Consider the following 12,873-nt stretch of genomic DNA (forward strand, 5'->3'; position numbering starts at 1 on the left):
TATCGACCATCAAATTAACAACTGACCGAAGAAGCAGCCACGAGGGAATAATGCTCAACAAGTAGATAGAACCAAACCTAGACAAACTAATGAAAGAGGGAACCGACCAAAAGTACCAACACGGATATATGTCTTAGACAAGCAACAGGCTCCGGAGTCATCTGAGGCAATAGAAGGTAAAAAAAAATTTCGAGGACGAAATTTTCTTAAGGTGGAGAAAGTGTGAGGATCCGGAAAAGTTTTCTCTACTTTATTTTTTTTAATACATTTTCATTACTTTACTTTTTTACCTTAATTTATTAGATATTTTTATAAGTGAGTCGAGTTTTTAAATCATTTTTCTTGTATAAGTTGGTTCATGTTAAGTTTGAATTGCATTATGGATGTGGGACCCACTAGTGCGGTAAGTGCGATAAATTTTTGATGACTAGGTAGAGTTTTGCATAAAAAGAATATTATTTTATAAGGTGTTAAGGGATAATTAGAGAATAGTTAGGTAGTTTAGCCATTGGAAGACAAGATGCGGATTAATCTTGGCTAAACACTTGTCACAAAATTCTTGGATTTTTTACCTTGACCAAAGACTTTTTTACCTCTTTAATAAAAACCAAATTTGACCAAAATTCCTTCCATTTTTCCTTAGCCTTGGCCGAACCTTGGAGAGCAAAGAAGCGAAGAAACTTCTTCTAAAACTTCAAAAACTTGCTTGAAGTTTGAGTTTAGCCAACTATCTTGCTAACTACTCCACAAAAGTTGATCACTAAGGAAAATTGAAGGCTTGAGTGGAGAGATTTTGGAGGAAGAAGCATTAAGTTTCCATCTTTCTTGGGGTTTTAAGGTATTTATGGAAAGAAACTTCTCTTTACTTCTAATACTTACATACTAATGATTTAGAGTTGAATATTGGTAGTTTTATAAGAAATTTCATGGTTTGAAGTAGAGATTTGGAAATTTTCAGCTTTTATGGTGCAATTTCAGCCCTTATATGATGCTTAAGATTGGTCATGATTCGATAGCTTTCCCATGTGTAATATTTAGTGTGAGACCCCGGTTAGTCCTTAATTTTGATATTATTTGAATAAGGAGTGTTATCGTTATTTTGCTATAAAATTTGGTTTTAAGGTTGGTGGTAATACTTTAAAAGGTTATTTCATCTATATACTATGAAAACCCTAATTTGGGTTATTACTAAAACCCTAGTTTTTGTAATGAATTACAAGTTTGTGCTATTATAGGAATAGGCATGCTAATATGTGTTATCATGCAAGTAAGTATAGGATTTGATTCTTTTAGCAAAGGTTAGGTAGGTTTGAGAGCTAGAAAACCCTAAACCAGTCAAACCTCTAGTGTTACAATCCATTAGAAAGCTTAATTAAGTTGGGTTTAAAACCCTAATTTTGCCAATGTTATAAAGGTTGTTGTTTCATTGTTTTTATTATGGATAGAGTATGATTAAGTATCGGTGGTTAAGATAGGAGTGTGATTAGTGAAGTGATTAAGTGTGATCAAATGTTTTTGGACTAGATTAAGTTATAACTTATGGAGTTAATTGAAAGATTATCAAATGTTTGAGGGAAAAGGAGTAAGAAAGAGGAAGCAAAGGTGTAAGGGCTAAGAGGCAATAAAGAAGCTTTTATTTGATTGGTTGTATGGTAAATATCTTCCCAAGGCTTTGACTACTATTTGATGGTAGGCAAATACAAGATAAAGCTATGAAATAAACAAAACAAAGCAAAAGAAAAAAAAAAAGAAAGAGGGAAGGCCGAGAGAGAGAAGGAGCAAGAGAGGGAGCAAGAGAGGGGAGAGATTTTCTTCAAAGTTCTTTAATTTTTAGCCATCCATCTTGCTTGTGGATCTTAAGAAGACAACTTGAGCACTTGATTGTTGTAGTTTGAACATCAACAAAGCTTGTTTGAAGGTAAATCACCTCTCTTGAAAGTTAAATTTTGGTGGTTGGAACTTGAAATTGTGAAAGGGATGTTTTTGGTTATGGTTGTGTCTTTTATGGTTTATATGGTGAGTATATGGTAATTTTAGAGTACTTTCATGGTTTACTTTGATGATCATGTTGCTGAAATTTCAGTTAAGGCTATGAGGAATTTGGGCTTTTATTTTATGCTTTCTTTAGTTGATCTGGTTACTTATTTGGCTTCCAAATGGAATCTTTGGTATGATTATTTCCTTTATATGGTTGCTTCCTAGCCAAATCTGGTTTGGACCATGAACCCTAGACTCCATTAGATTACTTTAGCTTGGCTAGAGTTTAGTTGGTTAGGGTTTGGTTGGTAGATTGTTAGAATAAGTTCATTAGTGCAAATGAAGTGGGGTTAGGGATTTTGGTTAGTGTTTGGTAATTTTATGGTCTTAGAGGGAAAGTTTTGGCCCATTTGTAGGCCATTTAGAAGTTAGTATATGTGTGTATATTTGGTATGAAATTGGTTAGAAAACTTGCATGAGAACCATGAAAATGAACCATGCGTTTGCGATGTGCGGAACCGTTCAAAACCCCAAACAGGGCAGCCCAGAACCTGAACTTGAGCTCTGTTTTTCTTGATGCTACGTATTGATTCTGTGATAGCCCTACCTCTCCCTAGGGCGAACCCTAGGGTATCAGCGGGCTGCCTGCCTAGCTCTCGCCGGGGCTCGGTCGATCAAAGAACTAGCAACTCAAATAACTGGAGAAATAACTTCAAATCAAAGCGTACAAACCGTAATGGCATAAAAACGTCAAGCCAACTTTCCAAACTTCAAATGGCAAGCTAAAAGTCACACTTATCACTCCATACTACAATTACATAACATAAGTTGGACTTATAGAATCAAGCTTACAGGAGTCAAAAGTAAGGTCTTCTTAAACAAAAGGTTACAATATCAAGATACAAGTTCATAGCAAAACAAAGCTAGGTAAACTCTTGATCAAATCCCTTCCCGATCTATTAAGGAAAACAAAGGGAATGGGGTAAGCTAAAGCCCAGTGAGGTTCCAAATAAAACAAATAACCACATAGCCATATAAGGTCACAAAACAACCAAATAAATACCATTCAGTAGAGTAACAGTTAATCACAGTTCAATTCAAGAATACGGGTGGCTTTCAAAAGCCAAAGATCCCCTGGAGCTTGATCATAATTGTCTTCTGTTGACACTCCGTCAACACTTGTAAGCACAGTATAAAAGGGTCCGTAGAACACCACTTTCACCAGTTTCCGTCCACCAATCAACCCCCTACCGGGCCCGCACTCCATAAACAGCTCTGTTTTAAAACTCGGACCGGACCGGCCGGTCGAACCGGTCGAATCGGGAACCGGCCAGGTAGCCGGTACGAGTCATATTAGAAAACCGGAAATTTTAAAATCCGGTCAAAGCCGGTCAAAACCCGGGTTTGACCGGGAAAAACCGATTTTTCCGGTTCAACAGTAATTTTTTTAAAAAAAAAATTCAAACTTTATAATATTATGTTTTGACCCCCTAAATTGTTAAAACTTATTCGTATACCTCAAATATTTGATACTTTATAAATATTGTCCTACAATTTGATGTTATTTTTTAATTAAATTCATAATTTTAATTCTAAACTTGTTAATATTTATTAAATAATATAAATTGCTACTTGATTGTTCTAATTTCTTTGTATTTTCTTGTTAAATATATTTGAAACATCAAATATATATGAATATACCTTTATTAATATCAATATATTATTAGATATGATATATATAATATTTTAATTTTTAAATAATTTTTATTTATGACGTCATCCGGTTCGACCCCTATCGACCCCCGGTTGAACCCATTGACCCCTGACCCCTGACCCCTGACATTGGCCGAGTCGCTATCCGGTCCGGTTTTGAAAACATAGATAAACAGTAGTTTGGTAATACTCGAGTATACCGGTTTCAGTGTACAGTAACCAGTCCTCAAGGTTTATCGGCCTTCTCGACCAAGCCCTTGCTGGCTCAATACGACCGACTCACCTATGAGGTTGGGTACCCAAACAGTAATAGTAGTTGATGGAATATCATCCAAGCAACTTAAGCACAGTCATGTATAGCAATATCTCATTTCATGTTAACTTATTCAGTAAGTGGAGCCTCAGTGGAAAAACAAGGAAGGTCGAGTGCGATAAAGTACACACTCGCCTCGATTTTAAATAAAACAATGTTTGGCTCAAACAATAGCAAATCAATGTGTAGACACCAAATTTTTAAATAATTTTTATTTTTGCTTTTAGTGACAATTCTTTTTTTTTTAATTTTTTTAATTGTTAACTTCATGATTTTGGTTTAGATTTTTTTTTTAGCATTTGTATAGCGTTTTAGATTATTATTATTATCTATTATTATTAGTTTTTAGTTTTTATTTTTTGTATTCATTTTGCCTTTTTAGCTGTTTATTTTTATTGTTAAGATTTTTAGCATATAATTTGTCAAAAGAGAAAATCATTCACAAAAAAAATATATATATGCTTCAGTTATTTTAGATTCAAGTTCATTGTTATTTAATTAGAAAAAAAAAAGAAAAAAAAAGGAAACAAGCCCATGCACCCGAGCTACACAGGATCCGTGCCCATTTCTTATAAGAAACGGAACCAGAGGAAAAATGGGCATCCGAACTCCTTGTTCTCTTTGTTCTCCATCGGATGATCCACAAAGCTAATGACTTGGCTTCCATCAGGACCTTTGAGAGGAGGGTTTAGGGTCTTCTACTTGATATAAAAAGGCTGAGATAGAGTCGCAACCAAGGGGGGAAAATCTGATAACGGCTAGGGTGGCTGAAGAGAGGGGTCTGGAGCGTGAAAAAGAAAAACAGCGGGGGGGATGGGCAAAGAAACCTACGGGCTGTGAGGGAAGGCTAGGGTTGAGGGAAGAGAAAGAGAGTGGCGGTCGAGATCTTTTGGGGAAAAGGAAAAACAGAAGGCAGCTTCGGCTGAAGAAAAAAGGGGGAACTAAGTGAGGAAAATGCAACGAGCAAAAGACAGAACCAGAAAAGGGAAAGAAAATCTAGGAAAATAGGAGGGAGTTTAGTTGTGAGGCAAAACGAGAGAGAGAGAGTCTGAGGAGGAGGAACAAGAAAAATCAAAGGGGGATGACGGCTGGGGTTTGAGGAGTTTTTTGACGGCTGGGGTACTAGAAAATCCACAAAGAGAGCTGAGAGTTTGGCGGCTAGGCTACGAAAACAGAGGAAAGGAAAACCTACGGGTCAAAAGGAGCTGCAAGCTGAGTGCAAAGGAGAGCGCTGCAACTGAGGGGATTCGGAGAAGGAGGTTAGAGATGGAAAATCAACGGAAGGAAAAGAGCAACCTGGAAGAATTTCTTCCAAAGTCAGAGCCTTTTGTCCAGGGAGCATCTTCACAGTGCCTTAGATTTGGATTGAAGAAACCAGCGTCACTTTCCTGAGGTTTCACGTTTGATTTACTTCACCGACGTTTGCAGGTGACTCTAGCCTTCCTTGCTGTCGTTTTCATACCATTTTTATGAAGATCTGGCTTCATCGCGTGAATTTCTTTTTTATTCACGCCTGCTTTCGTTTACTTTCTTTGTGGTTTCATCTCTGGTGCTTTGGAGAAACTCGTTTGGTAACTCAATTTGGCCCTATATCTCTGAGTTTAGATCGAGTGTTGTTATAGCTTATGAAACCCAGAATATAGGAATCATTTCTAACCTCCTTTAGTTGACGATTACTCCTCAAATTGCCGAAAGAAAGTGCAGAATATTTTCCAGATCCTTGCATGATCTTTTCCTTTGAATTGTGTGTTTAAACATAAGAGTTGCACAATGTTGGTTGGTTGCAGCAATGTTGATTCATTCTGTTTTTAGGTTTGCTGAAGCTTCTAGTCTGTAGCTTGCCAGTTTGATTGTTGTACCATGCATAAGTTTGCAGAAAGTGTCTGTCTTTATGTATCTGTTGCATCTTTTCATATTCAGTCACATGTTGGATCACGCTTTGGGGTGAGGTTAATAGCTCAGGTTTGAGGTTATTGCATTTAGGTTTGATTGTTAAACTAGTAGAAGCCTGCTCGAGCTCTTGCGCACGAACATAGCTTGGCTAAACTGAAAGAAAGCAGCAAAGAAAAATTGCAGTAAGCTTCTGACGCATGAAGCCTTCTATACTTGCATCTCTACATTTCGGGCCTCTTTGTTTTCCTTGTCTGCCTTTTGCTGGAGATGTTTTAGGTCTGTCCCATGTGCCCCAAGGTGCTAAAGTGAGCTCCATGCTAGATGGAACCATTTCTTGTCAAAATGCTGCACCATACGTTACAGCTCATGAAGTTCGAAGCTTCTAAAAGCTGCTACACACAAATGCAGCAAGCTTTTGCAACATTGCATTAGATCATAAAGTCTCCTTGTTCTTCCTTTTAAGTCTTATCATCAAAGTTGTGTTAGCTTTGAAGTGGGAAACCCGTGAGTCTTGCTTTTGGATTTCATTTTCTTTTATTCATTTCAGGATTTGGTTTTTTGCTTGGGGCGAAATTTCCAGCAGGTGTTTATGTCATTTGAGTTACGTTTTTTTTTTCTTACCATTTCCTCTCCTCCCATCCCAAGTTCTTCCAGTTGAGTTGAGTCACCGAGGCTGTTGGAAATTTCTTGGGTTACTTTTGCATAGATATGTCTTGGCTAAGTGAAATAAAATGCAGCAGCCTGTTTGTTTTGTTGCAGAAACTCTTGCTGCATTTTTCGTTCTTTCCTTTGTTGTCGGGCAGGCCATATTTTTGTTGTCATGTGGTGATGACTGTTGTGTTCATTTGGAAATGGGTGTGTACAGGAATGGGGGGGGTTCGATGGATAAATCCATAAGTTTCATTCCCAGCGTTCCACATGATTCTGTTTCTGTTTGCATGAGAAAGTTGCAGAAACTCTTGTTCTTCAAAGCTAGCATGTTGTCCAGATCATTTTTGTTGCTTTTTGAGTTCAAAAGCCTGTTTGATTTTTCCCTTACCTTTGTTTCAAGTCTTTGCATTTTGTGTTTGATTGGGTGGAGATATGCTTGGGTTGTTTGTATGAATGTGGATTCGGCCAAATGAGTAGCAAGCGCAGAAACTACATTGGCGAGAGTCTCAATTGCAGAAATCTTCTTCGTGTGCATGCATGAGAATTTTTTTTTTGATATTACATTCTAACCCCTCGAGTCTCCTTTTTTTTCACCATGACGCAACCAATTGAATATTTTCATCAATTTGATCCTTCGCAGCTTTGATTTTTGCAACTTCATTGCTTGTTTGCTTTAATTAATTACCATATTTTGTTTAATTGCACTTAATTCGTGATTTTAAGAGCTTTATGTCCAAGTGAGCTTGTGTTTTGCCTATTTTCTTTAATTTTCCCAAATAAATTGGTACCTTGACCTTTTCTTTTATTTTGGAGGATAAATAAGTGATTTCACTCCATTTTAGGGCTCCAATTCAAAGGGAGGTACATTCTATCCCCTATTTCCACTTTATTTGACCCTATGTGCATTATGTGATTTATGTGTTTAATTGCATGCCTTTTGAATGTTTTCATTTTATTTATTTATTCGCTTTAGTCGTTTTAATTTCATATATTTATTTTTGGGTTTCAATTTTATCATTTGGGAGGCACTCTAATGCCAAAATTGTAATAGTTAGGGATTTAGTTGCTTTATTCCTTCTCTTTCCCCTTTTAGATTGTAGCAGGCCTTCCCCCCTAAAAATGTAATAGTTAGGGCCTTAATTGCCTTGTGTGTTTTGCATGTCTATGTGCTATGTGTTTAATCGCTTTCTTAGGTTTTTGGCATCTAGATATGCATGCTTATGTGTTATGTGTTATGTGAATTACGTGCTCACATGTCTACTTGCTTTAATTATGCACATTACTTATATATGTGTATGATGGATGCAAATGCACGTAACCGTGGCTAGTCCAATGCTAGTCATGGTTGTCCCCTCGAGCTCTTACAAGTCCAATGCTTGTGAGAGAGCGCTAGAAAGGGGCTAGTCCAATGCTAGACCCAATAGGCCGTCCCCTCTCGTTAGCACATACTTGCATGTTTCACTACATTTCATACATTTTTCTTAGTTTTCTAGCATTTGGCATGCTCCTCCGATCCTTTCCCCTTCATTTTAGGTTTTTGCATTCTCATGCTAGTTATAGGGTACATTTGCTTGAGAGTCCCCTTTCGATAAGGGAAACGAGCGAGTGTGGCTCCGAAATAGCCTTAGCACTCTAGTTCTTCCTTCTAATCAAAGGGAAAATTAAAGTCATGAAGTTAGGAGTCATTCCCGTACCTGACTTGATGCATTCCTCTAGGCTCATACACTTTCATTTTCATCATATCACTTCCTCACTTTCTTTATCCGCATTTTCTCACTACTTATATTTTTCTCAATCTACATGCCATGTTCGCACATTATTTTTCTTTCCCTATCACTTATTGCACTCAATTGCACTTATTTGCATTTACTACCATTATACCTTTATTTTTTCAATTGGCACACATGCACTTTTCTTACATTGGCACACATGCACTTTTTCTTACACTTGCACACATGCACTTTTCTTATACTTGCACACTTACACTCATACTTGAGTCCTCATCTGCATTATTCGTGACCTCTATGAGGGCTTTCCTTACTGGCCATCACAATTCATGTGATTGGGACAAAAAAGCCTCATAAGAGACATTTTAGATTTAGGATTGCATTTCTTTTCCATGTCCATTAGTCACATCCAACATGCAACGCATATTTTGGGTAGAAGAATTAGAAAAAGTGGGGCTAAGTCACGCAACTAGCTTTGGCTAGGGTAAGGGAGTGCCTTAGGCTTTGCCTTTGCCTTCTCCCTTATCAAATGTGACCCCCGATCCCTTTCTTTGGTTACGTAGACCTAAAAGTTCTTTAAAAGGGTTTGTTTACTTTTTTTTTCTTTCCAAAAAATTCATTTTTGGGTGACTTGGTACACCCTAACTCTATACCAAGTGGCGACTCCATTTTCCATTCAAAAACCCTTTTTGAACTTTGTTTGGCCAAACCGTCGCATTTGACAATCCCGCGGCCTTTTATTTTCATTTTCACACACGTTCACATACATATCCCACACACTACTTCCACACCATTAAAAAAGTGGGGCGCGACACAATGATTCCAAGTATGCAAGTATTCCACATAACAAGTAGCAAGTAGTGGAACACTCACCTGTCAAGCAAAAGTAGCAATTGACGTCAAACGTGTGAGACCCCGGTCAGTTCTTCAGTTTGATATTAGGTAATATTCATTATTTGTGCGGTAACATTAGGTTTTGGGACTAATTCGAAAACCCTAAGTTGGGGTTAGTATTGAAACCCTAGTTTTGTATTAAACATAAGTTCGAGTAGTGATTAAAGTTAGTTATGCTAGTGTGTGTTTTAGTGCGGGTAAGTATAGGATTTGATCCATTTTAGATAGGTTAAATGAGTTTAAAAGTTAGGAAAACCCTAAACTAGAAAAGTTTCTAGTGATATGATTTGTTAGAATTCTAAGTTGGGTTTAAAACCCTTAATACTACCCATGACAAAAAAGTTGTGGTTTAATTGCTTTTATGTGGGATTAAGTATGATTAAGTATAGGTGATTAAGATAGAAAGGTGATTAGTGAAGTAATTAAGTGTGATTATATGTTTTGGACTAGATTAAGTTATAACCTATGGATTTAGTTGAAAGCTTTTCAAATGTTTGTGGGCAAGGGTGTAAGGAAGAGAAAGTGTTGTTGTAGGGGCTAAGAGGCAATTGTGGAACTTTTATGTGATTGGTGGTGTGAGAAAATATCTCCCAAAGCTTTGACTAACATGTTATCATAGGATTTATAAGAGAAACAAGAGAAACAAAACAAAACAAAACTAAAGAGAAAGAGAGAGTGAGAGGCCGAGAGAGAGAGAGAGCAAGAGAGAAAGGGAAAAGTTCTTCCAAGTTCAACTTCTAGTTTCCATCTTGGTCTTGGAGTTTAAGACAACATCTTTGCTACTTGATTGTTGAGAGTTAATCATCAACAAGGTTGGATTGAAGGTAAATCACCTCTTTTGAAAGTTAAATTTTGGGGGTTTTAATCTTGAAGTCATGAAAGTGAAGTTTTTGTTGTAATTATAAATTTGTATGGTTTATGTGGTGATTATTGAGTAGTTTAGTGGTTAATTTTAGTGATTTATGCTACTGGAATTTTGGTCAAGATAAGAAAGAATTAGGGTTTCTTGCTAAACATTCTAGTTAGCTCTAATCTTGTGTTATTGAACTTGTAGTGGTTGTGTTTGATGATTGGCTTCATTGGTTTGGTGAATGAATGGTAAAAACTGATTTGGATTATGAAACCCTAGGTTTCCTTAAGTTAGTTCAGCTTGGCTAATGTTTAGTTAGTTAGGGTTTGGTTAGTAAGTTGTTAGATTAAGTTTGGTAATGCAAATAAAGTTAGTTTAAGGATCATGGTTAGTTTTGGCAATTTTTTAGTGGCTTGGAGGGAAAACTTCAGACCATTTGTAGGTCATTTAGAAGTTAGTATATGTGTTCTTAGTTGGTATGAATTTGGTTGGAAACCTTACATAAGAACCATAAAAATGAACCATGCGTTTGCGACATTTGAAACCGGCAAAACGGGTAACCAGGGCAGTTCAGCATCTGAAATTTGGCTCCATTTTTCTTGATGTTACGTATGGATTCAGGATTTGCCCAAAACATGAAAGTTGTAGCCCATTAAGTCCTTGTTGTGCCTGCAAAATTTCAGCCCAATCCGATCAGTAGATCCTTATTTTTGGCCAAAACCTTCACTTCTGTTCTAAACCCAGGATTTTGCTATGTTTCTGGGTTTTGCCTCTGACCATGTTTTGTCCATCTTGATAACGTGTGAACTGGGTATTGATCCCTTCATAAGAAATGTTTGGTCTTAGCTTCGAAACGGTATAAAGTGCATCCAAATCCGAGTTCTGTAGCTCAAGTTATGACCAAAACAAGATCGGTTGTCAGAACTGCCTTCGAATTTGGACAGTTCTGACAGGGACATTTGAACCCCTTTTTCCCTATGCTCTGTATTGCTTCAGGTTTTATCCAAAACATAAAAGTTTTAGCCTTATGACTTAGCTTTCTAAAGCCTTTGGAATTTGTTGATTTGGATTTGTGAGCTGGGAGTTATGGTCCAGCAAACAGACCCTGTCTGTCATCCTAAAATACAAACATCTGGTACTATTTTCCATGATTTCGACCTGCTTTCATTCAGATATGGGTTGAGATGTCTAAATAAAAGTTGTAGCCGTTCCTCGTAGCTTCAAAATGGTGTCTCACCCACCTTGATCCAATATTCCTAGCCTAACTTTTGATCAAAACGGTTTGGGATGGCAAATCTGGCCGTTTCCGTTTCCGTGTCCGTCTCCATTTCCGTGTGCCGTTTTCGCACTTGCATGTGCCAATTTTGCCGTTTTACTTGAGTTATGCATGTTAGTGGCTGTTTGTGATATATTGTGATGCAATCTTCTATTTCAGACGGTGACGGGCTAGACGGTGCCGGTGGGGCCTACTAGCTGTAAACGTGACGTGATCCTTGCATTTTTGCTATACGTACCTTTGGAGTAAGTATTCAAGCCGTTTATGTGTATAAACTGCTATTGTGTTTTGATGTGAATAAAAGGGGAATTTAGGCTAAAGTGTACATTATCACACTCGACCTAAACCCTAGTTTGTACCTATGTTCCTTCATGAGATGTGTATACATGAATTATTTTGGTGCTGAACCCCTTGAGCTTGGAGCTCGGGGTGACTTTCGTGAATTTGTGAAATATGATGAAGTTGTGGGCCCGATCTCAAGATCTAGACAGACTATTCGAGCCGACCGGAGCTTGGTCGAAGCTAGTCCAACCTAGTCTTGAGGTCACCAAGTTCGTAGGTTCAAGTTGTGAACCAAGTTTGTGATTCGAGCTTATGACTCAAGTTTAAGTTTGTGATTTCGTTCGCTCGAACAAGTTTGTGAGGTGACTGGCCAGTGAGGGTGATAAGGTGTTAGGTGGGAGTACAAGTGGAGTTCTACGGACCCTTATATGTGGTCGACGGAGTGTCGGCAGGAGGTCACGCCTGGCGAACGACTCGGCTTTGGAGCCAACCTGTATCCTTACTTGTGTTGTTACTTATATCTGTTGATTTGACATTTTGTGACATAATTGTTTATTTTAATGTGAAATTTACGTGTTTACCCCTGTTTATTTACTAAGCTTCTAGCTTACCCCTTTTCTTTGTTTTCCTTAACAGGGGCCGACACGGGGAAACTTTTGGCACTAGCACTAATATAGCGAGGCTTAGTATGTAATAGTTGGTCAACTAAGATGTTCGTTTTGTTTTGGTGGTTTGTATAAGGACCCACCTTAGGGTCCACTTTCTGCTGGTTGTTATTATAATGTAATATGGTGGTTTGAATAGCTGCTTTTGGGAATGTAAATAGAACTCTTTTGGTGTTGGATATATTGTGAATAGTATGCTTTTGGGTTTATCTAGTTTTATTGTTTTGAAATTTTGAGTCCTGGTGCGAGTTAGGCAGGCGTCCCGCCGATACCCTAGGGTTCGCCCTTGGGAGAAGTGGGGGTGTCACAAAATGTCTCAGTTACGATCACCTTCGTTGCCCAAACCTAGGTCAACGAGCGAAACCATTAACAATTGGATTCATTCCTTACTAAATTATAGGTTCATTAAGAGACCAAGTGAGTAGCCTAAGCTACTTAATCTATCATGCAAATGAGGTCCAAACCATGGGAAAAGTTGACAAGAAAACAAGTTTGGTATGTACATGAAAGTTCCGCAAAAGAACAGTTTCACCGAAACTCAAAAGTTTCATTACGGTTAAACTGTCTCGCCCCGACCAGCCTCGGGAAAATGGTCATTGCTCATTGTGGAAAAATCCGAATTAGGTTCCGTT

General features: G+C 37.8%; 1 long non-coding RNA gene across 1 annotated transcript; it reads left to right on the forward strand.

The window, feature by feature from the left end:
* The first annotated feature begins 7,323 nt into the window (after positions 1–7,323).
* LOC140006353 (uncharacterized) lies at positions 7,324–12,404 on the forward strand. The gene is made up of 3 exons (XR_011813975.1): positions 7,324–7,408; positions 11,454–11,539; positions 12,213–12,404. It is a non-coding gene; the product is annotated as an uncharacterized lncRNA (long non-coding RNA).
* Positions 12,405–12,873: the final 469 nt, after the last annotated feature.

This window comes from Coffea arabica, chromosome 1c (assembly GCF_036785885.1).
Source record: "Coffea arabica cultivar ET-39 chromosome 1c, Coffea Arabica ET-39 HiFi, whole genome shotgun sequence".
Classification (NCBI taxonomy): domain Eukaryota; kingdom Viridiplantae; phylum Streptophyta; class Magnoliopsida; order Gentianales; family Rubiaceae; genus Coffea; species Coffea arabica.